Source organism: Cajanus cajan, chromosome 4 (assembly GCF_000230855.2).
Source record: "Cajanus cajan strain Asha chromosome 4, NIPB_CcT2T_4, whole genome shotgun sequence".
Lineage (NCBI taxonomy): Eukaryota > Viridiplantae > Streptophyta > Magnoliopsida > Fabales > Fabaceae > Cajanus > Cajanus cajan.
This window is the reverse complement of record NC_138520.1, coordinates 63,140,270-63,167,558: the sequence shown is the minus strand read 5'-3', so window position 1 is coordinate 63,167,558 and position 27,289 is coordinate 63,140,270. Positions and strand designations below refer to the sequence as shown.

General features: G+C 37.1%; 2 long non-coding RNA genes across 3 annotated transcripts; one reads left to right on the top strand and one right to left on the bottom strand.

Moving 5' to 3' along the window:
* Nucleotides 1–219: 219 nt before the first annotated feature.
* LOC145956904 (uncharacterized) lies at nucleotides 220–4,808 on the bottom strand. Of its 2 annotated transcripts, none has more exons than XR_014433285.1 (5): nucleotides 3,468–4,808; nucleotides 3,323–3,361; nucleotides 2,087–2,173; nucleotides 1,172–1,289; nucleotides 220–1,076 (listed from the first exon to the last, which is right to left on the bottom strand). It is a non-coding gene; the product is annotated as an uncharacterized LOC145956904 (long non-coding RNA). The 2 variants fall into 2 exon arrangements; XR_014433284.1 differs by having other exon boundaries at nucleotides 220–1,085; nucleotides 3,468–4,807.
* A 755-nt stretch (nucleotides 4,809–5,563) lies between these two features.
* Nucleotides 5,564–6,417, top strand: LOC145957093 (uncharacterized). Its single transcript, XR_014433516.1, has 3 exons — nucleotides 5,564–5,673; nucleotides 5,774–6,058; nucleotides 6,143–6,417. It is a non-coding gene; the product is annotated as an uncharacterized LOC145957093 (long non-coding RNA).
* Nucleotides 6,418–27,289: the final 20,872 nt, after the last annotated feature.

Here is a 27,289-nt window from a genome sequence, read left to right as displayed (position 1 = left end):
GTGAAATTACTTTTGATTAGAGCTTCGTCTTAATACCTTTAAATTGGTGTTGTCGTTTTATATCAACCTTCGTTCGATGAGTGATTATTTTGATTAAAAAATATAACAAAAAAAAACTCAATTACTACACTTAATCTTTGTTTTTTAACTAACTATACAATTAAGTAGTAATTAAGTAGTAATACAACAAATGAAGTTTTGTAAAAAAGGAACGAAAGCAACAAGATGGGAACAAGAAATTAAGCACCCTCAAATTCATCTAAGATTTCTTTTATGAAATAAAATACATTATTTAAGGGGTGCCTATATATATAAAAAAACAGGATGGTGGTACTGAAGAATGCACTCCTCAATTTTCACAATTTCCTTTCTCAGCCATACTTGTAGAAACAAAGGGGGAAAAAACTAAGGAACATAGCATTGCTGTTAATATCCTAAATCCAAAAAGTTTATTAATAGTGTTAAATGTCAAATAGTCATACTCATACATAATCTTCACATTTATTAATAGTGTTAATTTTTTAATGTTACTCACATTTTTAATTTTTATGCATGTTTAGATAAAAGTTTAAAAGAACTTTTGAAAATTTCTTATTGAAAAAGGATCTTCATTTTTGGTAAAAAATAAAAATCCAAAAACTCTTTTAATTTTGTATCTAAAGAACCTCTTTATCTTTTATTTGTTAGAGTGTTCAAATGAAGACATTTACTTAGCTGGATTGCATGCAATGTCAATACTTAATAAGTGTTGTGCATTAAATGTAATATTTTATCCTCCCTTGAGCAGAGGATAAAATAACTCTTTAAAACGAGGGCTGCATATATTAATGGCTTGATTTATTGCAACATTCATTTTTTGGATTCTTCGTAATTTATATCATAGCTTTGATTTCAATTTCATAACCTCAGGTATGATTTGCAATTAAAAGCATATTTAAAAAGTCCTTTGGCAAAAAAATTCAACAGAAGTAGAGAATATAAAATATTATTCTACAAACCTTAATTGCAAAGCTTTATCTGCCTTATCCTTGAGAGCCTTAGGAATTGGACCAGAAAGCTTGTTCCCTGTCAGATTACTGCAAAGACTAAATCATAAATTATATGTTATCCAAGTGTCTGGCTGGGAAAATTAATTATTAATTTAGTAGTTCTAAGAAAGATTCAAACTTACAGAACTTTTCCCTAATCTTTGTTCTGTTATTTTCTTGGTTTCTTTTACTGCAAAGCCTTCGATTCTGATCAAGGCTTTGGAACTGTTTTTCTGGTTTCTTAACCCAACATGTTAAAACCTGAAAGCAGTGCCAATTGGATCAAGAATAAGAGTATAATATAGTCACCAAGCACAACACCCCAAATTAATTTCAAGCAGGAACAATAAAATAATAGAATAAGAGAATGATAGTTCTGTATTTTAAGATGGGTTAAGAGTTTTCAAACAATGAGAACACAAAATAAGATTTTAATAAGTCCAATTATTTTTGGAAGTACTGCAATATTTCAACAATATATAACTGTCGCGCTTAGCCAGATTTAAGCAAATTTGACACTCAGGTGACATAATTATAACAACAATCCTTAATGGCTAAATCCTAAAATTTGGACACATAACCATACTCATACTCATAAGTCATAACCACAATCTTGACTAATTACATTACACCTGTCCTAAACTTCAAATTCATAAAATAACTCATGATAATTTCAAATAACCTTTAAGAACTTCATACTTTGCCTCTCAAAGAAATCACTTGACTTGAAAATCATTAAAAATCTCCCAACTAAACAGTGGGCAGGAGAACCCAAATTATAAATTAACACATGACAGAACTACTAAGCCAGATATGAGATATCCATCAAATTTCAAGCATGATTACCAATCAGTTATAAGGCTTTGAAAATTATAATTAAAAACAAAAACAAATGACAAAGCAGCTTCTTTATTAGCTGGCCTCAAACATTTGGTTGAGCTAGTAACACATTCACCATAGTACTTGTTCCCCCTTGATGAATTGACTGAGAGATACTTGTAACATGAACTAAAATTGCAAACTTGACTAGTAAAATGTCGAGCAGTTGTTTTTCTTACCATTTACATCAGCAGGGCGAATGTTGTGTAAATCAGTCAAACATGGACCATTAGTCAGTCCATAAGAACGAGGCCATAGATGCTCCCCTGTAAAAAAAGTATATAAATAAGTGAATCTCTCACTCTCGGTGTGGGTCCCATAAACTTAACCTTAATCCTGCTACAATACAAGATACCCTAGGCAAAATATAAAAGTCTCTCTTCCATCCCATTATATGATTAACGAGATTAAATACAAATTTAATCTCTAGAGGTTAAATACAGTATGTTTCCTTATTAAATACACATTGCATAATCTCTAGAGGTTTACTTTAATATATAACATTTTCTGTCCTTATTCCTGAATTTAGCGAACCTCGCCTGTTTTGAATATGTAACAGAAATATACTTCATTTTTGGCATAGACACATAACACTACATAATGTGAACAAAAATAAAAATTCAGAAGCCCAATTTACTCTTCTCAAAATTGGACAAAATGTACAAATACCCAAGAAAATGAAGAGAAGAAAATTGCCAGGATGCTACTTCACCATGAAACAAACAGAGGGTATTGATTAATCAACTTAAAAAAGTATATATAGATGTCTGCACAGCCAACAGGATTGTATTTGTAACCCAATTGGAACCAACCCAAGTCAGGCTCTATCCTCCAGGAGCCCACTTATTCCCCTACCCTACCAAGGTGCTTGCATTTTCCGTCACGAGTCACAACACCAAACAACTCTTGATCCCAAGTGTGGGATTTTGGAAAAAGGATGAATACTCTAAAAAAAATCACAACATTTAAGGAGAATCTTCAACTAAAGGTCGTCCATTCTATATATTTACCTCAGACTTAGTGAATTCGTATGGTAATTCCTTAGCTTCTTTTCTCAAACTTTGCCTATTGGATCCTGGATTTTGGACTATGGTACTTGTGATCATACATACACAAAGGGTGCGTTTTGTGAAGAAATTTTTTTTCATGTCCGAAAATCATACGTTAAATGCCCTCTTAAGAATTTTTTTCCAACTGTATAACCAGTACACACACACAGTCACACATGCTCAAACAACAAAGTTCAGTTTTCCTTATACTTTCCTGATGAATATCTATGACTAGAGTTAATTCATTAAGACAGCAGCCATTCACAAATCAAAAGGAATGTTAACAACAACACACACACACAAATAAAAAATAAATAAAATAAAAGATTTAAAAAAATAAAAAAGAAGAAGATTGGTTTGCTTTACCTCTGCAGATATTTCTGGACCCTCAAATGCTCTTGTTACCTGCAATACCCAAAGAGAAAGGCATCCTAGTTAATACCCCAAACAATGCTATAGCAGTGTAGCAAATAGCGAGATGACCACTATTTTGATTTTGTTAACAACTCACCGCCGGCAAGAGAGTGTTGGAGCGATTTAACGGAGAAGGAAGCGTAGTGGCCGGCGTTGGAACAGAAAAGAAATTAAGGGAGAAACGGAGAAGAAGGGCTCTGCTAGGGCAAGAGTCACTCGTATCACTGAGAAGGAGGAAGGTTTCACAAAACTAAATTATAAAAGTAAAAAAAATTAATTCTTTATAAGCATTTTTTTAAATTTTAATTTGTGCTTAGTTTATTTAAAATAAATAAATAAATAAACATTTATTTTAAAATTTTATTTGAATCAAACATGTTATTATTGAATTAGATTAAAATAAAGGAATTATTTTAAATTTCATTCGAATAGGGTAATCATATTAATTTATTATCAAATTTTTAATTAGTTTTACATCCTATTAATATAATTAAATAATTATGTTAATAAATAAAGTTTATAAATAATTAAATAATATTTATCTTAAAAATAAACATTATTTTTAAACGTTAAGTTGTTAGATTATGAAAATTAAATCATAATAAATCAAAAGATTATAAAAATTATAATTCAAATCAAAAGAAATGAAAAATATTAAATACATTAAAATATTATAATTAAAAAAATTCAGTATTAAATCAAAAGAGTATAAAAATCATAACTAAAATTATAATAAATATTCTAATATTAAATATTTGTATCAAAGAAATGCTATAGATTTTAAATTTTATTTATTATGTTTTATAATCAAAAGATATCTAATATTAATTCAAAAGATTATAATAATTATATCTCAAATCATAATAAATAATTTGATATTAAATTTATTATATATTAAACCTAATTAAATATTTTTTATCAGAGAAACTGATACAGATTTTAGATTTTATTTACTATATTTTATAATAATAAAAAAATCTAATATTAAATTACATATAACTAAAATCATAATAAATTTTCTAATATTAAATTTAATATATACTAAAATTAATCAAATATTTGTATTTAAGAAATTGTAATAGATTTTAAATACATATTTTAAAGTTTTTATTTTATTAAATTAATTGACAATAAATTATATTTTATCACTTTTTATTAAAGTAAGTGAATGATAATAAATTAACTAAAATTTTTAAATATATTTTAATTAAAAATATTTTTTTATCAATACAATGGCTAAAAGTATTATAATAAATAATGAAATTAAATCTTATAATGGTTATTTTTTAATAATACTAAATTAAATATTCTAGTTATTTTATAATAAATTAAAATAAAAAGATAATAAAATATTTTAACTGGTATTTCAAATAAAACACATTAAAATATTATAATCAAAAGAAATTCAGTATTAAATCAAAAGATCATAAAAATCATAATTAAAATTATAATAAATATTTTGATATTAAATATTTGTATAAAGATATTGCTACAAATTTTAGATTTTATTTATTATATTTTATAATCAAAAGATATTTAATATTAAATCAGAAAGATTATAATAATTATAACTCAAATCTAGATAAATATTTTGATATTAAATTTATTATATATTAAAATTAATTAAATATTTTTATCAAAAAAACTGATACAGATTTTAGATTTTATTTACTATGTTTTATAATCAAAAGAAATCCAATATTAAATTATAAGATAATAAAAATTATAAGCTTCTGTATTATATATATATATATATATATTACTTTCTCAAGAATACTAAGAAACCAAGTTGGTATAACGGTATGGCTGCTGGCTCATAACCCCCACACCAGGGATCGAATCTTGGCTTTGTAATTTTAGTTAAAAATTTAATAAAAAAAATTTAGCTACCGAAATTGAATCGGTCGCTAAAAAATTCAAAAGTTCAGTATTAGCGACCGAATTAAATTCGGTCGCAATTGTTTGATAATTATTTTCAAAATTGGTCGCTAATTCCGTCGCAAACTATATTTTCATAAAACACAAGTAAACAGCGACCGATTTAGCGACCGATTTTCTCGCTACCACTCTAATCCGTCGCTAATTCGGTCGCAAAACAGTGACTGAAAAATTTCAGTCGCTAAATCGGTCGCTAAACAGCGACTGATAAATTTCGGTCGCTAAATCGGTCGCTATTTTAATCGGTCGCTAATTCGGTCGCTAAATAGCGACCGATAAAATTCGGTCGCTAATTTCGGTCGCTATTTTGTATTTTTCTTGTAGTGGATGGATCATTTGTGAACGAAGATGCTAGACAAAAATATGTGAGTACAATATATTATTTGTAATTTTCAATTACCATTTGCTTTTCACTCATATAAGTAATCTTTTACTATTTATCTATGTATTCAACATTATATGTAGGAACAATTGCATAATGAAATTCAGGAGACTTCTTCTGAGAATGAGGCATTCTTGAAAGTGTTTGGAAAGGAGCATCCAGGATATGTTCGAGGCATGGGACTTGGGGTTACTCCAACTCAAATCATTGGATCATATTCTTCCTCTACGAGGTCTGGATCTTCATCAGATGCGGCCACGATAGCAGAATTGCGATCTGAAGTTGAAGCACTTAAGGCACGAGTTGGTGAAGTTGATGTTTTGAAGGAACAATTAGCTTTCCTTATGCAAATTGTTAAAGGAAATCAGGTATAAAATAAAGTATTTAAAAAATTGTAAATTTTATTGTCTAAGTAAAAGTTCAAATCTAATTTTTTATTATTTTAATTTCAGGCAGCTGAAATGGAATCTCCAGCAGATTTGAGACGTTCTTCTCAGTCTAGCCATATTCCTGAAGATAATGGAGGATCATCATGAGGGACAATTTAGATATTTGCTTCAAATTTAGTTTGTTAGGAGCTTTTAGGACCATCTTTATATTTTCGTTGTTTTTATGTGCCTAAGTTTCTTAAACTTAAGGACCATTTGTATGTTTCAAAGATACAAATCTATTATGCACTAAATTTGGATTTAATATCTTTATTTAATGAATGACATTTTTATTTGAATCATTTGTATTAGTTTATCTTGATCACATGTTTGAGATAAGAATTTAAACAAACAGGTTGAAAATGTAATTATAAAAAACATTTAATTATAAATTGGACGCGAATTAAATTGCGGCGGTTACAAACTGCTGCAAATTGTTAATTAAAATGCATGTTTAAATTTGCGGCAGTTTTAAAAACCGCCGCAAAATTTTTGAAAACCGCCGCAAATTTTTAACTAGTTTCAGTTTCTAAAATAGCGACAATTTTATAACCGCCGCAATTTTATCGAATATGTTGCGACAGTTTAGAAAACCGCCGCAAAATTTAGTCGCGACGCACAACATTGCGGCGGTTTACAAACCGTAGCAATTTAAGTTTGCGGCGGTCAAAACCGCCGTCGCTCTCACTTACGCCGCAAACAAACAAGTTTTTTGTAGTGAGTAGAGTACAAAAGAAGGGGTTACAGTTCAGGTTGAGGTTGTGCACTTTGCTAGTTCTAAAGATAAAAATCCCATTATAGCATCCATGAGTTATTTTAGAGTCATACAAGACATATGGGAAATTGATTATGTTATGTTTAAAGTGCCTGTGTTCAAGTGTAAATGGGTTGATGGCAATACGGGTGTGCGGACAGATGATTTAGGATTTACTTTGGTTGATTTGAATAAGGTCGGTTATAAGGATGAACCTTTTATTATCACTACAAGAAAAAGTTAAATTTCCGATGAATAATTTCCCACGGACAAAAATCCGTCAAAAATTTCCCATGGATTTAGATCCGTCAGAAATTTCCATTCTGACGTATTTAAATCCGTCAGAAATTTCTGACGGATTTAAATCCTTCTGAAATTTTCGACGGAATTTTCAACGGATTTAAATCCGTATGAAATTATTAAATAAAATATAAGCCAATTATTTTTCAAATGCAAGCAATCTTGATCCCATTGATACACACAACAATGCACTATATAATATTTTCATTATTATATGTGTGTTTTCCAAATATAAATATATTGTAATGAATAAGATAAATATAAATCAGAGTGAGTGAGGTATGGCTTACCTATATATAATTATATGTTTAGGTTATTATAAATTATGATATAATTAGATAAGATTTTAGGTTAGTATTTTATTAATGGTTGATAATTAAAAAATAAAACAAGGATATTAATATATTTTTTGAATACTATATGTTTGATTTAAGATAACTTACAAAATAACTCTTGGTAAAGTTATTCCCCTCAATAACTCATGGTGTGTATTGAATTTCATCGATCCAATTAATTGTTAATTTAAAAGTTATTAAATTTTACTAATAATTAATATTAAAAAAATTAATTATTTTTGGAATAAATTATTTGCCAATTAACAATATAATTGAAACATTAATTATTTTAAATTATTTAACTAAAATCTTATTGACAATTTACTATATGATCTTAATATATTTGTATAACTAATATCTGGTTTTAAATTTGATATGAGAATATTATATATAATTAGATAAGATTTTAAGTTAGTATTTTATTTATAGTTGACAATTAGAAGAAAAAAAAACAAGGATAAATACATTTTTTGAATTTTATATGTTTGATTTAAGGTAAATAAATATATTAAACTAATTAATAATTTATTAAAATATTAAAATTTAATTTATAAGTATGTAATAAATAAATATTTATAATTTTATAAATTATATTATCATTATAAATTATAAAATTAAATAATTTAAATTATAATTTTAAATAGAAATAAGTAGATGTTAATTATGAAAGTAAGTACATATAATAAATAATAATTTAATATATTATTGTTATTATTAATTATTATTATTTGTAATATAAAACTATTATATATTATTACTATAGTACAAATATGAGATTGTATATTTGAGGATGACTTAAATGAATTAATTTGTACAAGTTATATTGACAACATACATATACATTTCGGAAGGGTTTAGGGTTTAGGGTTTAGGGTTTAGGGTTTAGGGTTTAGGGTTTAGGGTTTAGGGTTTAGGGTTTAGGGTTTAGGGTTTAGGGTTTAGGGTTTAGGGTTTACTCATCAGAACTTCACAATTAAGCATACTTGACCTGGAGTAGTACAAGGATGGGTGACCTTTTGGGAAGTTTCCCAGAAATTGCACAAATAAGGATAAAACACGCTAAACAGTGAAATATCGTGAAATAGAACCCTTGAGATGCCAAATATGAGGGTTGTTACTTTAATAAATTTATTAAAATTAAAAAAAATTATAATTTCTGATGGAAATTTTTGATGAAAATTTCTGACGGATTTTTCCGTGGCAAATTTCCCACGGATATATCCGTGGGTAAATTCGTGGGTAATTTACCCACGGATAAATCCGTGGGAAAATCAATCAGAAAGTTAACCACAGATAAAAATCGGTCGATAAATATTTTAGACGAACAATTTACCGACGGATTGGTGTCCGTCGGTAATCCATCGAAAATGCACTATTACTCACGGATTTTGGCATTTCCCACGGATCCTGGCTGTCTATAATAGCGAATTTTCTTGGAGTGTATGACATATCAAGCAAGACAAATTTTTTATGTAATGAGAAATGGTCAGTGGTCCTCGAAGGAAGAACCATGCATGGAACTCATGAAGATGAGTCTCTAGATATGTATGAGACACCATCTTTCTCAAGCAGATCATTTGGTCCTATTGCGGACAATGAAATGGACGAAATACATGCTATTCGAAGTGATCATGATGAAGGAATATGGGAAAACATTCCAACCTAATAGGTTTCTGTTTGTGTATTATTTATTTTTTTATTAGTTGTTTTGTTGCTATATTGTTATTATCTTTTTTACTTTATTTGTCTATTCAGTTAATTCATTGTTTTAACAATGAGAGTTTAATTTTTTCAGGATTATGGAGGATTCGGGGTCTGGCAGTGGAAGGAGGGAAGGTAGATCTGTCACCCGATTGTCTAGGTTGACAACTGGACGCATTGCCAAGGAGAGGACACCTATTGAGGTGGATCCTCATTCTGGCAAGGCTTCAGGCCCAAATGCTGCCAAGTTTAAGAGCTATTTGGGAGTTCTAGCTCGACGACATGTTTCTATTATCATTCCATCATGGGATCACGTTCAGGAGGCTGACAAGAACCTCATGTGGTAGGATATTCAGGTATATACTTTCACATCCCTTCAATATTATATAACTTAAATACATTATTTATTATTTGTTGTTATTTTCATAGCAAAATTTTGACATTCCCAACACTGAGGTCATGAGGAGGAAGATGTTATCTGCCATTGCCACCAGGTGGAGAGTGTAGACCCCTAAAATTGTCCGGGTCGGAAATAAGACTCGAAGACTCTCAAAGATCAAAGGAAAGTCAGCCAGAAGGACTCCCAGAAGACCATAGGATGACTATCTGTAGGTTTAGAGGTCTTAGAGTAGCCAAAAATAAGAAAGTGAGAGGTTTGGAGCTCAATACGGCCTCCTTGGAGTTCAGTACGGCCGTACTGCACATTTTGTACTACAATACGGCCGTACTGAAACCAATACGGCCGTATTGAAGTTTCTGTATTTCAATACGGCCGTATTGAAGTACAAAAACTCAATACGGGCCGTATTGAACCCAGGGGCCGTACTGCGCCTCATCCCTATAAATAGGACGTCATTTGGACGTCATTCCACACTTTTTCACACTTCTTGGACTCTCTCCTTGAGTATTCTGGGGTTTTTGAGCAGTGTTCTGCCCTAGGAATCTCTCCGAGAGCCGATCCGACGAAGTTCTTGAGTTCTAAGCATTTAGCTTGAGAATTCGAACTAGTTGAAGGGAAATCTTTTTGATTTCCATAGTAAAAATTATTTTTTAGGAAGGAGCGAGCGAGCTTGTAGAGGGAGGGAGCGCCAAAAAGCCTCCTAAACTTCATTGATATATGAAAAGCACGCTTCAAGAGGTTTCTTCTCTAAAAATCCCTTCTTTTACCGCTTTCTGATTGTTGCATATTTAAATTCATCATCATGTAGATATTTAATATATAATCGCTTATAATAAATAGGGGTAATTTAGTAATTTTACGCTATTATTTAATAAATAATCCGTCATAGGGAACCCGAAAGGGGCGTTGTGGGGTGCTAACACCTTCCCCACACGTAACCGACTCCCTTACCCAACTCTGGTTGTAATGGCCAAGGTTGATTTGCGAAAATCAATTGCCTTATCCCTTTTTCCAATGTTTTGAGTAAAACATTGGTGGCGACTCCAAGAACCCTTCTTTTTACGAAAACCACTAATCCATGGAGGGTCCCGCTTGGGATTAACATGGATTGGTGAATCATTTAATAAAATTGTTAGCTCGACAAGGTCTCAGTTTGAGAATAAGTCGTTCTAGCAATCCACCACTTTCAAAACATTAAAAAGAGTCCAACCATCGTCGCGAATGCCAAGGTCCGTTTCGGCGGGTGGCGACAGATGGCGACTCCGCTGGGGAAGCCTCGAGAGTCAGTCCCATTTAGTGATGGATTATTTCTAAAATAATAGTTTAAAATTACTTCATTACCCCTCGCTTGTATGATAATATGTTTTATCTATTTGGCTTTAAATAACTGTTGTATGTTTAAATTCTCGCAATTGTTTGGAATACAAACTGTACACGAACCTTTGCACACAACAGTTCCCTCTATACCCGGGGGCATGAGTGGAAAGCCATAGGGAGTGGATGTTAGTACGACCGGTTGTCGAATGGGTCTATAGGTGCCCGTAGACCGTTGTCGGAAAACATCACTCAAGGTGATAACCATGAACTCAAGTCCGACAGTGCGTTGGAACTTTCCATCGACTTACGACGAGAGGAATTGGGTCCCTATAATGGGGGCACCTTGGGGGCCTCAGACCAGTGAGAACAGTTAGAACCTCCTTGAATATGCACTTTTCTGCAGGATACCCCTACCTCGTGATTCGCTCGTGACTGTTCGTGGATGAGTGAATTGTTTGTGTATAGGTTTATGTGATATTGTTTGTGCATTAATAATAAACCTCGTGATAAGGTCTAAAGAATAATCCCCATGCATGAAAATACCATGACATGAGAAGAAAGACCATGTGTGAAAATATAATAAAAGTGAGGAGCATGTGCATCATTACCAATAAGATATCATGCATCCTCATAAACCATGCATTCTAGGTTCACCAATACCTCTTGACATGAGTAAAAGAGACCCATAATTATCGAGATTCTCCGTTGAGGAGAGATCATAAGTCAAGGAGGGTAGTAACACTCTGTTTTAAAAAGGCAGCGCCTTAAAAATGGAGGGTTATCAAGCTCATGTCAAGAGCGTATTCATTCCATAAATTAATTAGATTAAATATTCATTTTTAGAAAGTGGCTGGTCATCTCTCTGTCCTCACACGCGCGCAGAAAATCAAGAAGATGGAAGCGCTGGAGGACCAAAATAAGAAGCTTACAGCCGAGCTCTCGCAGCTCAAAGAACAAATGGCGCAAATGATGGAGCTCATGCGTCATCATAATGTACATGGGTCTCACCACAGTGACCATGAGTCCCATCATCATGAGGAGGAGGAGCACGAGGAAGAACCTCCACGAGCTGTACCCCTTGGGGCGGGGATCATGATTAAAGAGCCCGAGGTTTCAAAGGAACAATTCCACGCCCTAGAGGATCGGCTAAGGGCTATGGAGGGGCATGACTTCGATATTAAAGATGCCGCCGACATGTGTTTAGTGAGGGACATCCAATTCCCTCCTAAATTTAAAGTGCCGGATTTCCCAAAGTACGTGGGATCGACTTGCCCTAAGAGTCATCTCACCATGTACTGTCGCAAAATGGCTGCATATGCCACAAATGAAAAGCTCTTGATCCATTGCTTCCAAGAGAGCTTAGCCGATACTGCGCTCAATTGGTATATGCAGCTAGATGGAAATCTAGTACATACATGGAGGCAGTTGGCCGACGCCTTTCTCAAGCGCTATAAATACAACATCGACCTAACACCCGATAGGTCAGATCTTCAAGCCTTGAGTAAGAAAAATGATGAATCTTTCAAGGCGTACGCCCAACGATGGAGGGAGTTGGCGGCACAGATAGAGCCCCCGCTGTCGGATAAGGAGACGGTGTCCTTATTCATCAACTCGTTGACTGGTCCCTATTACGATAAAATGATAGGGAACACAACGACACTCTTCTCGGACATCATCACCATTGGGGAGAGAGTGGAACAAGGACTTAAAAGTGGGAAGCTGGCTAAGCCTTCCCAATCATATGAACCTAAGAAGGCCTTCGGGAAGAAGAAAGAGGGAGGAGTCAATGCTATAACCATACCCTCGGCTACTTCCACTTCGAAGTCGGGAAGATCGCAATTCACTCCTGTGAAGAAGTTTGATAAACTTCCGACCACTTATAGCGATCTCCTGCCGAAGCTAGTAGAAGCCAAACTTCTAGCTTATGTTCCACCAAGGAAGATCGACCCACCTTACCCCGATTGGTACAAGCCACAAGACAAATGTTTATACCATTCGGGGGCACCAGGGCATTCAACAGAGAACTGCCTAGCTCTCAAACACAAGGTCCAAAGCCTTATTGATGCTGGGTGGGTCACTTTCGATTCGACAGGGCCCGACGTGAGCAAGAACCCTCTGCCAAAGCAGGAGTAGAGAGAAGGGCAAGCCACGATAGGGCCCCCCCTTAATTTTCTTTTTCTTTTTGGGACTCATGATCAGTACCCGAGATCATAAGGACCTTTCATATAAATAAGGGTTTTTGTACATTTTACATATATCAATAAAGAGGCATTTTTCACACATTATTCTCTCATTTAGTTCTTTTCTCTCTCTCTCTTATTAACATTAATAAATTCTAAACCTAAACAGAACCAATAAATAATTATGTCTGTGATTGTTCGCTCTGATCGGGATCCGAAAGCCGAGGATGAATGGGTTGAGTTGGACAGTGATGAGGAGACCATCTCTCCGGATCTGCGAAGACTGCTAGATCAAGAAGCTCGTCTACTCCAACCGTATCAAGAAGAATTGGAGACCGTGAATTTGGGGCAGGGTCAAGAGTTGCAAGAGGTCAACATTGGGACCCATATCAGTGATGAAATAAGAGCACAATTGATCCAATTATTAAGGGAATACAAGGACGTATTCGCATGGTCGTACCGTGATATGCCCGGTTTGGACTCTAAAATCGTCGAGCACAAGTTGCCATTGAAAGAAGGGTTTCGACCCGTTAAGCAAAAGCTTCGACGAATCAAGCCCGAATGGTCTTTAAAGATCATGGAGGAAGTGGAAAAACAATTAGACGCGGGATTCTTGGTTGTGTCCCAGTATCCCGAATGGCTGGCTAACATTGTGCCAGTCATCAAAAAGAATGGAAAGGTTAGAGTTTGTGTTGACTATAGGGATCTAAATCGTGCCAGTCCAAAGGACGATTTTCCCTTGCCACACATCGATACACTTGTGAATCACACAGCCACAAACACACTCTATTCCTTTATGGATGGATACTCGGGGTATAACCAAATCAAGATGAATATGGAAGACCGCGAGAAAACTTCTTTCATCACACCCTGGGGCACCTTCTGCTACAGGGTGATGCCTTTTGGACTTAAAAATGCGGGCGCCACCTACCAACGAGCGATGGTGACACTATTCCACGACATGATCCATAAAGAAATTGAAGTATACGTGGACGACATGATCGCAAAGTCGAAAGACGAGATGAACCACATTCAATATTTGAGAAAATTATTCAATCGGCTTCGCAAGTATCAGCTTAAGCTAAATCCGGCTAAGTGTACTTTCAGAGTCCGGTCGGGTAAGCTTCTCGGGTTCATCGTCAGTGAAAAAGGCATAGAGGTGGACCCCGATAAAGTAAAGGCAATAATGGAAATGCCTACTCCTAAAACTGAGAAAGAAATTAGAGGATTCCTCGGCAGGGTGAACTACGTCGCAAGGTTCATCGCACAGTTGACTGACACGTGCAAGCCAATATTCAAGCTGTTGCGCAAGAATCATTCCGAAGTTTGGGATGAAAATTGTCAACAAGCTTTTGATAAGATCAAACAGTGCTTGGCCAATCCACCGGTATTGGTGCCACCTGTCGAGGGAAGACCATTAATCCTCTACTTGACGGTGTTTGATGAGTCTATGGGGGCTGTGCTGGGACAACAAGATGAAACAGGAAAGAAAGAACAAGCCATCTACTACCTGAGCAAGAAATTTCTTGATTATGAAACCCGCTATACGCCGCTAGAAAAAACGTGCTGCGCATTAGCATGGGCAACACAAAGGCTCAGGCAGTACATGATTAGGCATACTACTTGGTTGGTTTCCAAAATGGATCCAATTAAGTACGTGTTCGACAAACCCATAATCACTGGGAAGATCGCCCGATGGCAAGTACAATTATCAGAATTTGACATCATACATGTCACTCAAAAGGCCATCAAGGGTAGTACCCTAGCTGATTACCTAGCACACGGGCCGACCAATGATTATCAATCCCTTCAGGACGATTTCCCCGATGAGGATATAATGCATTTACAACATGAAGAGCCTAAAGATGATGCGTGGACCATGTATTTTGATGGAGCCTCCAACATGCTTGGACAGGGGATTGGAACAGTGTTAATCTCCCCACAAGGAAAGCATATCCCCCTAACGGCAAGACTCAACTTCGACTGTACAAATAACATGGCCGAATACGAGGCTTGCGCGTTAGGAATCCAGGCAGCTATCAACAATGGTATCCTCAAGCTCAAAGTGTTTGGAGATTCGGCTTTAGTCATTCATCAGCTACGAGGTGACTGGGAAGTCCGAAATCCTAAACTGATACCATATGTTGAGCATATCAAAGATTTGACACATCTCTTTCAAAGTGTCGTCTTTGAATACATTCTAAGGGAAGAAAATCAGTTTGCCGACGCCCTTGCTACGCTCTCGTCGATGTTCGCCTTGGATAAAGAGCATGAAATGCCCATCATCAATATCTGGCGACACGATAAGCAAGCGTTCTACCTTCTGATAGATGAAGCTATTGATGATTGTCCATGGTTCCACGACATCAAACAATACTTATCAAAAGGGGAATATCCTGATATGGCCAGCGATAATGACAAAAAGCATATCCGAAGAAGGGCCATGGGATTTTTACTAATTGGTGAAACCCTCTACAAGAAGAATCATGACTTGGTCTTGTTGAGATGTGTAGACCAAGTCGAAGCCCAAAACGTAATTAAAGAAATACATGAGGGGGTTTTCGGCACCCATATTCCCGGGCCTGCAATGGCTAAAAAGATCCTCAGGGCGGGATATTATTGGTCGACCATGGAAGGAGACTGTTACCAGTATGCGCGGAAATGCCATAAATGTCAAGCATATGCCGATAACATTCATGTCCCACCCACTCCACTCAACGTGTTGGCTTCACCTTGGCCATTCGCAATGTGGGGCATGGATGTTATTGGACCTATCGAGCCAAAACCATCCAATGGACATAGGTTCATCCTTGTGGCCATTGACTATTTCACCAAATGGGTAGAAGCGGCATCATATGCTCATGTGACCCGAAAGATGGTAACATCCTTCATCAGGAAGAACATCATATGCAGATACGGTATTCCCGATAAAATCATCACTGATAATGGATCCAATCTAAATAACAAGATGGTGGAAGAACTGTGCCAAGAGTTCAAAATCCAACACCACAACTCTTCCCCCTATCGACCAAAGATGAATGGGGCAGTCGAGGCAGCCAATAAAAATATCAAGAAGATAGTGCAAAAGATGGTTGTCTCATTCAAAGACTGGCATGAGATGCTACCCTTCGTTCTCCATGGAAACAGGACTTCAGTGCGCACATCCACAGGAGCTACTCCATTCTCCCTCGTTTATGGGATGGAGGCGGTCTTGCCTGTTGAAGTTGAGATACCTTCTCTAAGGGTAATCATGGAAGCGAAACTTTCCGAGGCAGAATGGGTTCAAAGTCGATACGACCAATTGAACCTCATGGAAGAGAAACGGCTGAACGCCATATGCCATGTCAAGCCTATCAAAGGAAGATCAAAAAGGCTTTTGACAAGAAAGTCCACCCTCGAGTCTACCATGAGGGAGAGCTGGTAATGAAGAAATTACTACCAGCCCAAAAGGATAAAATCGGAAAGTGGGCCCCGAATTACGAAGGACCATACGTGGTGAAGCGAGCCTTCTCCGGAGGAGCATTGATCCTCACAGACATAGATGGAGAAGAACTTCGATACCCAGTCAACGCCGACGTGGTAAAGAAGTATTATGCTTGAAGACGTTGCTTGCATAAGCCCGCTAGGATGAAAACCCGAAAAAGGGCATCCTAGGCAAAAGTTAGGGCAAAATAAAAAGCCCGCCAGTACAAGGGTACTAGGCAAAACAAAGGCAAAATTATCCCCGCTAGGATACGTCCTAGGCAAAAGTTAGGGGCAAAAGAATAAGATGTAAAAGCAAAGCAAGCAACGGTCACTTGAATCGAAAACCGAAAGGCGGTTCAAGTGATTATCTTCTAGAAGCAAGCGTCTTGCAGCATCTACACTCCTGGCTCAGGCATCTCACCCGAAGCGATTAGGGGAACGGGAAGAGCGACAATTACAGATATAATTGTTTAAGCCAAAAATGTATAGCCTACCTTGGCCAGCCATTCTTCAGAAAATCCCTTTGTAAATCTTTCTGTAAAAAAAAAAAAAACATTTGAATATCAATAAAATATCCATTTGTTTCTTTTCTCTCTTGACCATGTGATTATGCCTTTAAATTGATGATTCAAAAATTGTACGAAACTCTGTTAATAATCGGTCAAATAAAGAAAATTGGAGGGGTTCCTATAAAAATCAGTAATCTCCTGCATTAAAAGGCTCACGAAAATACTCCCTCGCGTTAATAACAGAAGTCCCTCTAAAAGAAGAAGAGGATAGGGAGAGCCATTCACTTTTCTAAATAAAAGAACAAAAATAAAAACTTGCATCGCGTGCATCACACACATTAGTTGCACATTTAAAGACCTTACCACGAGGCAATTGCATAAAATAGAAAAAATAGAAAATTGCTTGTGTATGACAGCAGTCAACAAAAGCCGAAAACGAAAAAAGGCAAGGATACAAACAATACTCCTCAGTTTGTACAGAATAGCTGAGCCTGGAGAGGCTTGCTAAAATAATACTCTCTCAGAATAACTGAGCCTGGAGAGGCTCGCCGAAATAATACTCTCTCAGAATAATTGAGCCTGGAGAGGCTTGCCGAAACAATACTCCCTCTTAGAATAATTGAGCCTGGAGAGGCTCGCCGAAATAATACTCTCTCAGAATAACTGAGCCTGGAGAGGCTCGCAGAAATAATACTCCCCAGAGAAACCTCAGCTTAAGCTCATGGAACAAATCCCCAGCGAGAGCTATCAAAGCAAGATCGTCAAAATCCCCAATGGAAGCGCGATCATCCAAGCAAAATATTCAGTCAAAGGACTTGAAACTTCCTCAGTGGAAGATAGCTCTCTGACTCAAGCGCTGAGTGAGGCTAAGCCTGCAGAGGCTTCCTAAATAATACTCTGGGATACATAAGATCCCCAAATCCCCAGTCGCCTACTCAAGAGGCACCCCTACAAAAGGAGAAAAATAAAAAATATCAATAAATATTCCCCAAGCGGAATTCGGCATCCAGCCAAACACCGAACATCAAGATGATTTGCCTAACAGAAGAGGCCAGTCAAGAATTGAACGACAGAATCCCCCAGCGGATAACAGCCTACACAGAGGCTACAAAAATCAGAAAATCAAAAGAGACACCCGAATAAGGACAACCGGGATACTCCACTTACGTCAAAAGGACGTCAGCCAAACATAAGGCATCGCTCAACTCAGAGAGAGAGCATCTGTGTCTACACCCCAAGGAGTCAGAAATTCCCCATGGGTACCAACTAAGCAATGCAAGTTGGGGCACAAAAACCTATGAATGACTGCACATCCCCTAGACGGATCCCTGCGTTATCCAGCCCTCAGCGGCACAAAATCAGAAAAACAAACCGTCGAAGCAGCATTGTGGACTGTGGAGACAAACTTATCTCAAAACCCTGGAGAGGCGATACTCAACTGCCTCATGTTGAGAGGCAGGGCCTGGAGAGGCGATACTCAACTGCCTCATGTTGAGAGGCAGACCCTAGAGAGGGCAAACTCAACTGCCTCATGTTGAGAGGCAGGGCCTGGAGAGGCGATACTCAACTGCATCATGTTGAGAGGCAGGGCCTGGAGAGGCGATACTCAACTGCCTCATGTTGAGAGGCAGGGCCTGGAGAGGCGATACTCAACTGCCTCATGTTGAGAGGCAGGGCCTGGAGAGGCGATACTCAACTGCCTCATGTTGAGAGGCAGGGCCTGGAGAGGCGATACTCAACTGACTCATGTTGAGAGGCAGGGCCTGGAGAGGCGATACTCAACTGCCGAATGTTGAGAGGCAGGGCCTGGAGAGGCGGTACTCAGCTACCGAGGTTGTCAGAAACACTGAGGTATGCATGAGCCTGGAGAGGCGACGACTAATACTCAACCTGGAGAGGCTACTCAACAATTTTCCACCGGAAGACGCTACAAGTCAGAAGGATGGCACATCACCCGGACAATTGGGTCAACTCCTTTACTTGTCAGCCGGTACACCAAAAGGCCGTCCGACTAAGTAAAGGGGGGGCAGCTGTAGACCCCTAAAATTGTCCGGGTCGGAAATAAGACTCGAAGACTCTCAAAGATCAAAGGAAAGTCAGCCAGAAGGACTCCCAGAAGACCATAGGATGACTATCTGTAGGTTTAGAGGTCTTAGAGTAGCCAAAAATAAGAAAGTGGGAGGTTTGGAGCTCAATACGGCCTCCTTGGAGTTCAGTACGGCCCTACTGCACATTTTGTACTACAATACGGCCGTACTGAAACCAATACGGCCGTATTGAAGTTTCTGGATTTCAATACGGCCGTACTGAATTCAATACGGCCGTATTGAAGTACAAAAACTCAATACGGGCCGTATTGAACCCAGGGGCCGTACTGCGCCTCATCCCTATAAATAGGACGTCATTTGGACGTCATTCCACACTTTTTCACACTTCTTGGACTCTCTCCTTGAGTATTCTGGGGTTTTTGAGCAGTGTTCTGCCCTAGGAATCTCTCCGAGAGCCGATCCGACGAAGTTCTTGAGTTCTAAGCATTTAGCTTGAGAATTCGAACTAGTCGAAGGGAAATCTTTTTGATTTCCATAGTAAAAATTATTTTTTAGGAAGGAGCGAGCGAGCTTGTAGAGGGAGGGAGCGCCAAAAAGCCTCCTAAACTTCATTGATATATAAAAAGCACGCTTCAAGAGGTTTCTTCTCTAAAAATCCCTTCTTTTACCGCTTTCTGATTGTTGCATATTTAAATTCGTCATCATGTAGATATTTAATATATAATCGCTTATAATAAATAGGGGTAATTTAGTAATTTTACGCTATTATTTAATAAATAATCCGTCATAGGGAACCCGAAAGGGGCGTTGTGGGGTGCTAACACCTTCCCCACACGTAACCGACTCCCTTACCCAACTCTGGTTGTAATGGCCAAGGTTGATTTGCGAAAATCAATTTCCTTATCCCTTTTTCCAATGTTTTGAGTAAAACATTGGTGGCGACTCCAAGAACCCTTCTTTTTACGAAAACCACTAATCCATGGAGGGTCCCGCTTGGGATTAACATGGATTGGTGAATCATTTAATAAAATTGTTAGCTCGACAAGGTCTCAGTTTGAGAATAAGTCGTTCTAGCAATCCACCACTTTCAAAACATTAAAAAGAGTCCAACCATCGTCGCGAATGCCAAGGTCCGTTTCGGCGGGTGGCGACAGAGAGACTTCAAGACTTTCTTGACAAGGGAGTATGTATTTGGAGAGCGACAAAATGAGAGTCTCTATCTAAAGTACTAAATCACTGATGAGAAGTGGATGTAATTTCGTGCCACTCCATTGGACCCTTCTTGGCAGGTTAGTTATTGATAACTCTTACATTGACACAAATACTTAAGGTATATTTTAATTAATCTCATTTTCTTTTTTGTATTATTGCAGGCCAAAAGAATAGCTGCCCAAGAATGAAAGAGCAAGAATGATGCACCCCATCTATTGTCAAGATGGGGATATGAATTAAAAAAAAATGGTGAAGGCTAGGGCAGAGGCAGCAGGGGTTGAGTCTGCTGACTGTGTGGAGTCATCTCCTTGCCATGAGATGTGGATAGCAGTCCGAACAAAATCAGATGGGCAAATGACTTCCGAGACTGCAAGGGTCGTTGCTGATAAAATAGTAAGTAAAAATATACAAACTAAGACTCTTCATTTCAACTCATTTAATTCATAAGTGTAGTTTAGGGTATACTTATTGTTAATATGTTGCAGGAGGCTTTAGTTGAGCAGACTACCCAGGGCTCATTTGTTTCCTATGGTCAGGATGATATCCTCACAACGGCCATAGGAAGGCCAGAGCACGCAGGCTGTGTGCATGGTGTTGGTGGTTCTTGGAACCACCGAGATTTCTTTGGTGCACGATCATTGAGGAGCACTGTTGACTTTTGCAGTCAAGAGGCTATGCAGAGAATGGAGATGCAGTTTGAAGAGAAATTGAAGAACATTCGAAAAGAGTTTGAATAGAAGTTTGAAGTTTTGGCTCATTCTTAGCAACAGACTGCAGTTGCTCATGAAGGTGTTCGAGTCAGAACTAAAGGGAGTTGTGTTGCTCTAGATCCCTCAGCGGAACAGACTCACACTGATGTACTAAACCAGTGTGAGTTATATGTTAAGGATGATCCCCCACGGTTAGTGGCTATTGGCCGAGTATTTGGGGGTGGCTCAATCATCCATGGTATCCCTCTACAGCTAGACAGGACTCGGGTTGTGGTTGACCAAGTTCAAGATGGTGCTGCTCCAGTGCCTTTTCCCAATATAGAGGTTCAACTAGTGGGGCAGGCAATCAGCACATTCTTAGCTTGGCCAAAATGTTTGGTCATGCCGCTTTCAGCACGGGCAAAGGTAATACTATTATTACTCTTTTATATTCTTATAATTCTATTATTGTTTAACTAATTTTCCTTATTTCTTTAGGATTTTATCAATCGTGGTAAGGAGGTCATGAGAGAACCTCATGTTGATCATGCTAATTTTGACACCCTCTACCCCGCATATCATAACACATAATAATAAAATTTGAATAATATAACACTTTATAATTAAAATATTAAACGTGTTCAGATAGAGAGTACCACATGCATAATTTAACAAAATCAGAAAAAATTTCAAAAAAGTAAAAGTAAAGTTTCCAAAAATAATTTAATAAGTGAACAATATTCCAATCTAATCCTATTTATGCCCCGATGTCACATGTCATATCAGAGCAAATCCCAACGTGGAAGCCTAAGCTTCATCACCAACATCCTCAGTCTTATGCTGATAATAACCTGTATGACAGTTAGAGAAAACAACACAAGAGAAAAGGGAGTGAGAAACATCTCACTCTGGCTCACAGTGTAGAAATACACACCGGATAGCCAAACACAAACAAGACAGGTATAGCATATTAACAACAACATTAAATCTCACTCATCCAAGACATAAAAACATCAATTTATCATATAACATTAAAAATGCACATGTATGGACACAGACTACATATTATCATGTATGTGGCACCAGTAACATATCACATGGCATATTGCCGCTAGCAATACAAGAGTAGTCTAGGAGTACATGCCGGGTCACACCCTCTGCACACTCTCACTAGAAGGATATACTACCAGAGTCTCGTCGGGATAGTTAAGCCTGCGCAAGATACATCTCATGCACACTATAGGCGAGACTGAGACTTCCAAACCGAGCCATCCCCAAGGACTGATCCCCAAAGCTTTTACACTAGGGGGCCTTCTCTAGCGGTGTATTCCATATCGTACCCTTAAAACACTTATGCAAATGATGCATGTCAATCAAGACTCTATGCATTCTCATAGTACATTATCATTTCCCATGGTCATTTCACATCATCACATTTCGTCATCACATTTCGTCATCACATTTCATCATATTTCATTATCACATTTCATATCTCATGTCTCAATCACATTTCACATTATCTCATCATATTCACAAAGCCTCCACAGAGCACTTTAAATCATATCAAAACATATTTATTCTCAAAATTAATCACATACTTACACATTACATTCAACAAGGAATACAATAGAGCAATCAGATAGTAAAACAGATACAATTGGGAGAAACCCCTCATACATGAACATACAAAAAATACCGCAAACACAGGATTGGGGGCCAATCCCACTACCCAACATATATTCCCACACCCAAAGCGAGATTTCTCACTCCCCCCTTACCTGGATAAGTAGGAGCTGAAACTAAAGCACAACCTCCTACTCTAGGCTCCCTTTGTCTAAGGCAGGAAGTAGAGGGAAAGAAGAGAGAGTAGAAGAGAAGAGGAAGAGAAGATGAGAGGTGTGAGAGAATGAGAGGGTAGGGGGCCTTATTTATAAGAATTATGGCTCACCTACCCTGAACGGCCCATACTAAAAGCGAAACGGCCCGTTCCAGAACCTTCAAATATACGTAAATTTTTAAACTGGAACGACCCGTTCTAACAGAGCAGAACGACCCGTTTTCAATTTAGAACGGTCCGTTCTGAGGTTCACGTTAACACTTGTAAATCATAGTTGGAATGGCCCATTCCAACTAATATTTTCTAGGCATTTTTCTTACTCTGGAACGATCCGTTTTACTTTAGGAACAACCCATTCCGGAAAAACCAAAATGGTCTTGTTTACTAATTTGGAACGGCCCGTTCTGCTACCTCAAAAATAGTTTACTTCCATTGTTTGGAACGGCTCGTTCCACTTTTGGAACAACCCGTTCCAGCCTAAAAAATAGAATTTTATATAAAAATTTTCATAAATAATTTTAAATTATTACAAACCTCTATAAAACCCTTTGAATTAACAAAAACAACTATATAAAAATAAATAATAATCAACATTGTATTAGTAGAAAATTCAGGGTGTTACAATTCTCCCCTCCTTTTAGAAATTTCGTCCCCGAAATTTACCTGAAAATAGGAATGGATAAACTTCTCGCATCTTGCTTTCTAATTCCAATGTAGCACTTTCTTCAAAATTTCCTCTCCAAATGACCTTAACTAAAGGGATTTCCTTTCCTCTTAGTTGTTTCACCATCTGTTTGGGGATAATAGGCTGAACTCAATCTAGCTTAGTGCCTAAAGCCTTATGCAAACTCTCCCAAAATCTAGAGGTGAACCTAGGATCTTTATCGGACACTATACTAGTAAGAACTCCATGCAACTTCACGATCTCATTAATGTACAACTTGGTTAACCTCTCCAAAGGGTGCCTAATATTAATGGGAATAAAATGGGCAGACTTAGTCAATCTATCCACAATGACCCATATAGCATCCAAGTTCTTCACAGTCTTAGGTAACCCAATTACAAAATCCATAGAGATGTTATCCCATTTCCACACAGGAACATCTAAAGGTTGCATCAGAACTGAAGGTTTTTGGTGTTCTACCTTAGCTTGATGACATACTAAGCAAGCATACACAATTTCCTCCACCTCCCTCTTCATCTTAGGCCACCAAAACATCTTCTTAAGGTCTTGGTATATTGATAAGTGTCTAATTAGTTTGATTTAATACTCACTTGAGACACTTATCTAGCACATTTTGTGTACATATTGATATTATTTTGATCTATATATGCTTAGAATCAAAGAGGTGCTTTTGATTAATGTTAGTACAAGGAATAGGAAGCTTTTGATCCAATTTGGTGCTTATTTTGTAGGTTTTGGAACCTGGAGAAGAATGGCTCAGCCATTCTAAAGCGCTCAGCGGAATCAGGTCAGAGAACTTCCCAAACTCAAGGTGCTCAGCCACTTCAAAGCGCCCAGCGGATTGGCCTTGGAGGAGAAGGAGTGCTCTCTGCCTTCAATCCGCTCAGCCATTCCCATCCGCTCAGCGGATTTCATCCAGGAACAAGGGGTGCTCTCTGCCTCTAAAGCGCTCAGCGGATCTCAAGCGCTCAGCCCTTGAGGTTTCTTCATGGTGAAGAACTCCCAATCCGCTCAGCCGTTTCAAGGCGCTGAGCGAATTCTTCTCTTTCCTGCCTACTCTGTTTTAATTCTAGCAATTATAAAAGGGCAGGGGAGAGAGAAAAGGGGAAAGTGAGACGAAAACAAAGAGAAAAACAAGAGCTGGGAGCACAGGAGGAAGAAAGAACAGAGTGGGAACGAAGATTTGGAGGCTGGATCACTTGGGAACGAGGATCAACTCCTTTTCTTCATCTCTTCCTTTGTAATTTCTTCTTCCACTCCTTTGATCTTGTAAATGGCCATGAGGGGCTAAATCTTTGAGGATTGGTCTAGATGTAACTACTAACTCTTCTTCTTCTTAAATATATATATGCATTTCATTTTCATTACTTGTGTTTGATTCTTCTCTTAATGCTTATATCGGCTTGATCACCCGTTGTATGATTTTTGGTTTTTGAATCCGGTTGGAAAACGTTTTTGAAAACCCGAACTGAATCTTACACCTAAACATCTCTTGCTCTAGGAATAGACTTGATTTGTTTAGTCACCTTGTTCAAGTCATTGCTCTTAATGCAAAGTGTTAATCATAAAACATAGAGGAATCATGTTTTAGATTAATTACTTTAGGATTCAATTTTGAGGGATCTTGTTGAATCACTAAATGAACGTGGAAGTTATGAAGATGAAATCATATTTATTTTAAGGAAATTTAGGAGTTAGCAAGTGCTCTAGGGTCCAATCCATGTTTTATATAATTGTTCTTATAACTTTTACATTACCGTTTTAATTTTGCCTCACATTAGCTCAGTTCCAATCATATCAACATATCTATATTAATCATTAGAGTAAGAATTACTAAATTCTCAAATCCCTGAGGACGATACTTAAATACTACATCGAAACTTGGTCCGCTTGCCAAGTGGAGAGATTGCGAAAATCCTCATCAAGTTTCTGGCGCCGTTGCCGGGGATTTAGGGTTTAGGGTTTAGGGTTTAGGGTTTAGGGTTTAGGGTTTAGGGTTTAGTGGCTCTTGGATGGATACTAAGGATACTCTTATGACCCTCTTCTAGGATTTCTCTCTTAAGCTCTGGCACACTAGGAATGCACGACCTATCCTTAAATTGGAAGACATTCGGATTCATTGGGGAAATTTGATTTTAGAAAATTTTTGAAATAAATCATGTTGAAAGGTCTAGTATTACATGTAAAATTTAGAAATAGGTGAATGTAGTTTCAGTATTAGGCTGCCCAGTGCGTGTCTACTGTAGTGTGACCTAATTTTTTTGAGCTTATATTCTCCTTGTAAGAGAAAAACTCTTCTTTATGAATACTAGATTAGCCTCTCTTGGTTTCCAAGTATATTGTTACTTTAGTATTATATATATTATATAATGATGTAATTGAGCCATTTCTATAATGATAACGATCCCAAATTGGTTTCTATTGATTTCTCTTACATTGGATAATTGAATTAGTTTTTGCAGGTTATTTATAATTGAATCAATTTTATTTAAAAATTAATCTGATTAAAAAAAATACAATCTACAGCGGTTTTACGTAAAAACTGACTTAGATGTATATATGCACATCTAAGTCGATTTTGAATCAAAATCGTCTTAGATGTGCACATATACATTTAAGTCGATTTTGAATAAAAACCGTCTTAGATGTCTCAAAAACTGACTTAGATGTATGTGTACATCTAAGATAGTTTTGTGAAAACCGACTTAAATGTATAAATACATCTAAGTCAGTTTTTAGGTAATCGACGTAGATATGTTCATTCATCTACATCGGCCTTATCTAAGTCGGTTTTAAAACCGATGTAGATGTGATAAAATAACTGACTTAGAATACAATCCTTCTAGTAGTGACCTTCTGGGAAGTTTCCTAGAAACTGTGTAAGTAAGGACAAAACATGCTAAAAAGTAAAGTATTGTGAAATAGAATCATTGATAAGAATAGCGACAAAATTTGAGATGTTTATAAAATTTAATAAAATTAAAAATAAATATTTAGTGACTGATCTAGAGGCAGTTAGTGCGTCGGGTGCTGTAAGGGTCGCAATTCTAATTTTGCGACGATTTGTGCAACGGTTCAAGTAACCGTCGCAAAATTCACTCGTGACAGACATTTCTGTGACAGTTAGTGAATCGTCGCAACGATGTCTTTGTAGCAATTCTAACCCTCACAATATAAGTCATATAATTGTCGCAAAATCGCCATTTTCTTGTAATAAGTAGTCTACTTGATGAATCACGGACCGCTCCTCCACAAGCTCCAATTCCATCATTTGACACGGCTCCATCCCCATTCAATTTAATGTGACCTGTAGGCGGAACCCTACAATGAGCATCTTGGCGACCACATAGAGGATCATGCAACATTGTAGAATCAATAATTTTCATCCTATAATATATTATATAAGCAATAGTACACGTAGAATAACTAAAATTCAAACATGTCTCTGAAAAACACTTAACCTCCTTCAAACCAATGTTGATGACCCTATGCTCCAAGTCCAAAATCCCCACTTTTGACTTATTGAAATATGAAACAGCAGAAATGGATGAAATTGGAGTCACAACCAAGTCATCCGTCACCATGTACATAGCTAGTCCTTTGGAAAATCCACAAGAACTCGATTTTCCACCAGAGGACATAGGATTAACAACATCCACCGGCGCATTCGTTTCCCCATTGTGAAGAATGGGCTTTGGGAAAGTAACAAGAGCATGATTTTGTCTCTTATCTTTTTCAT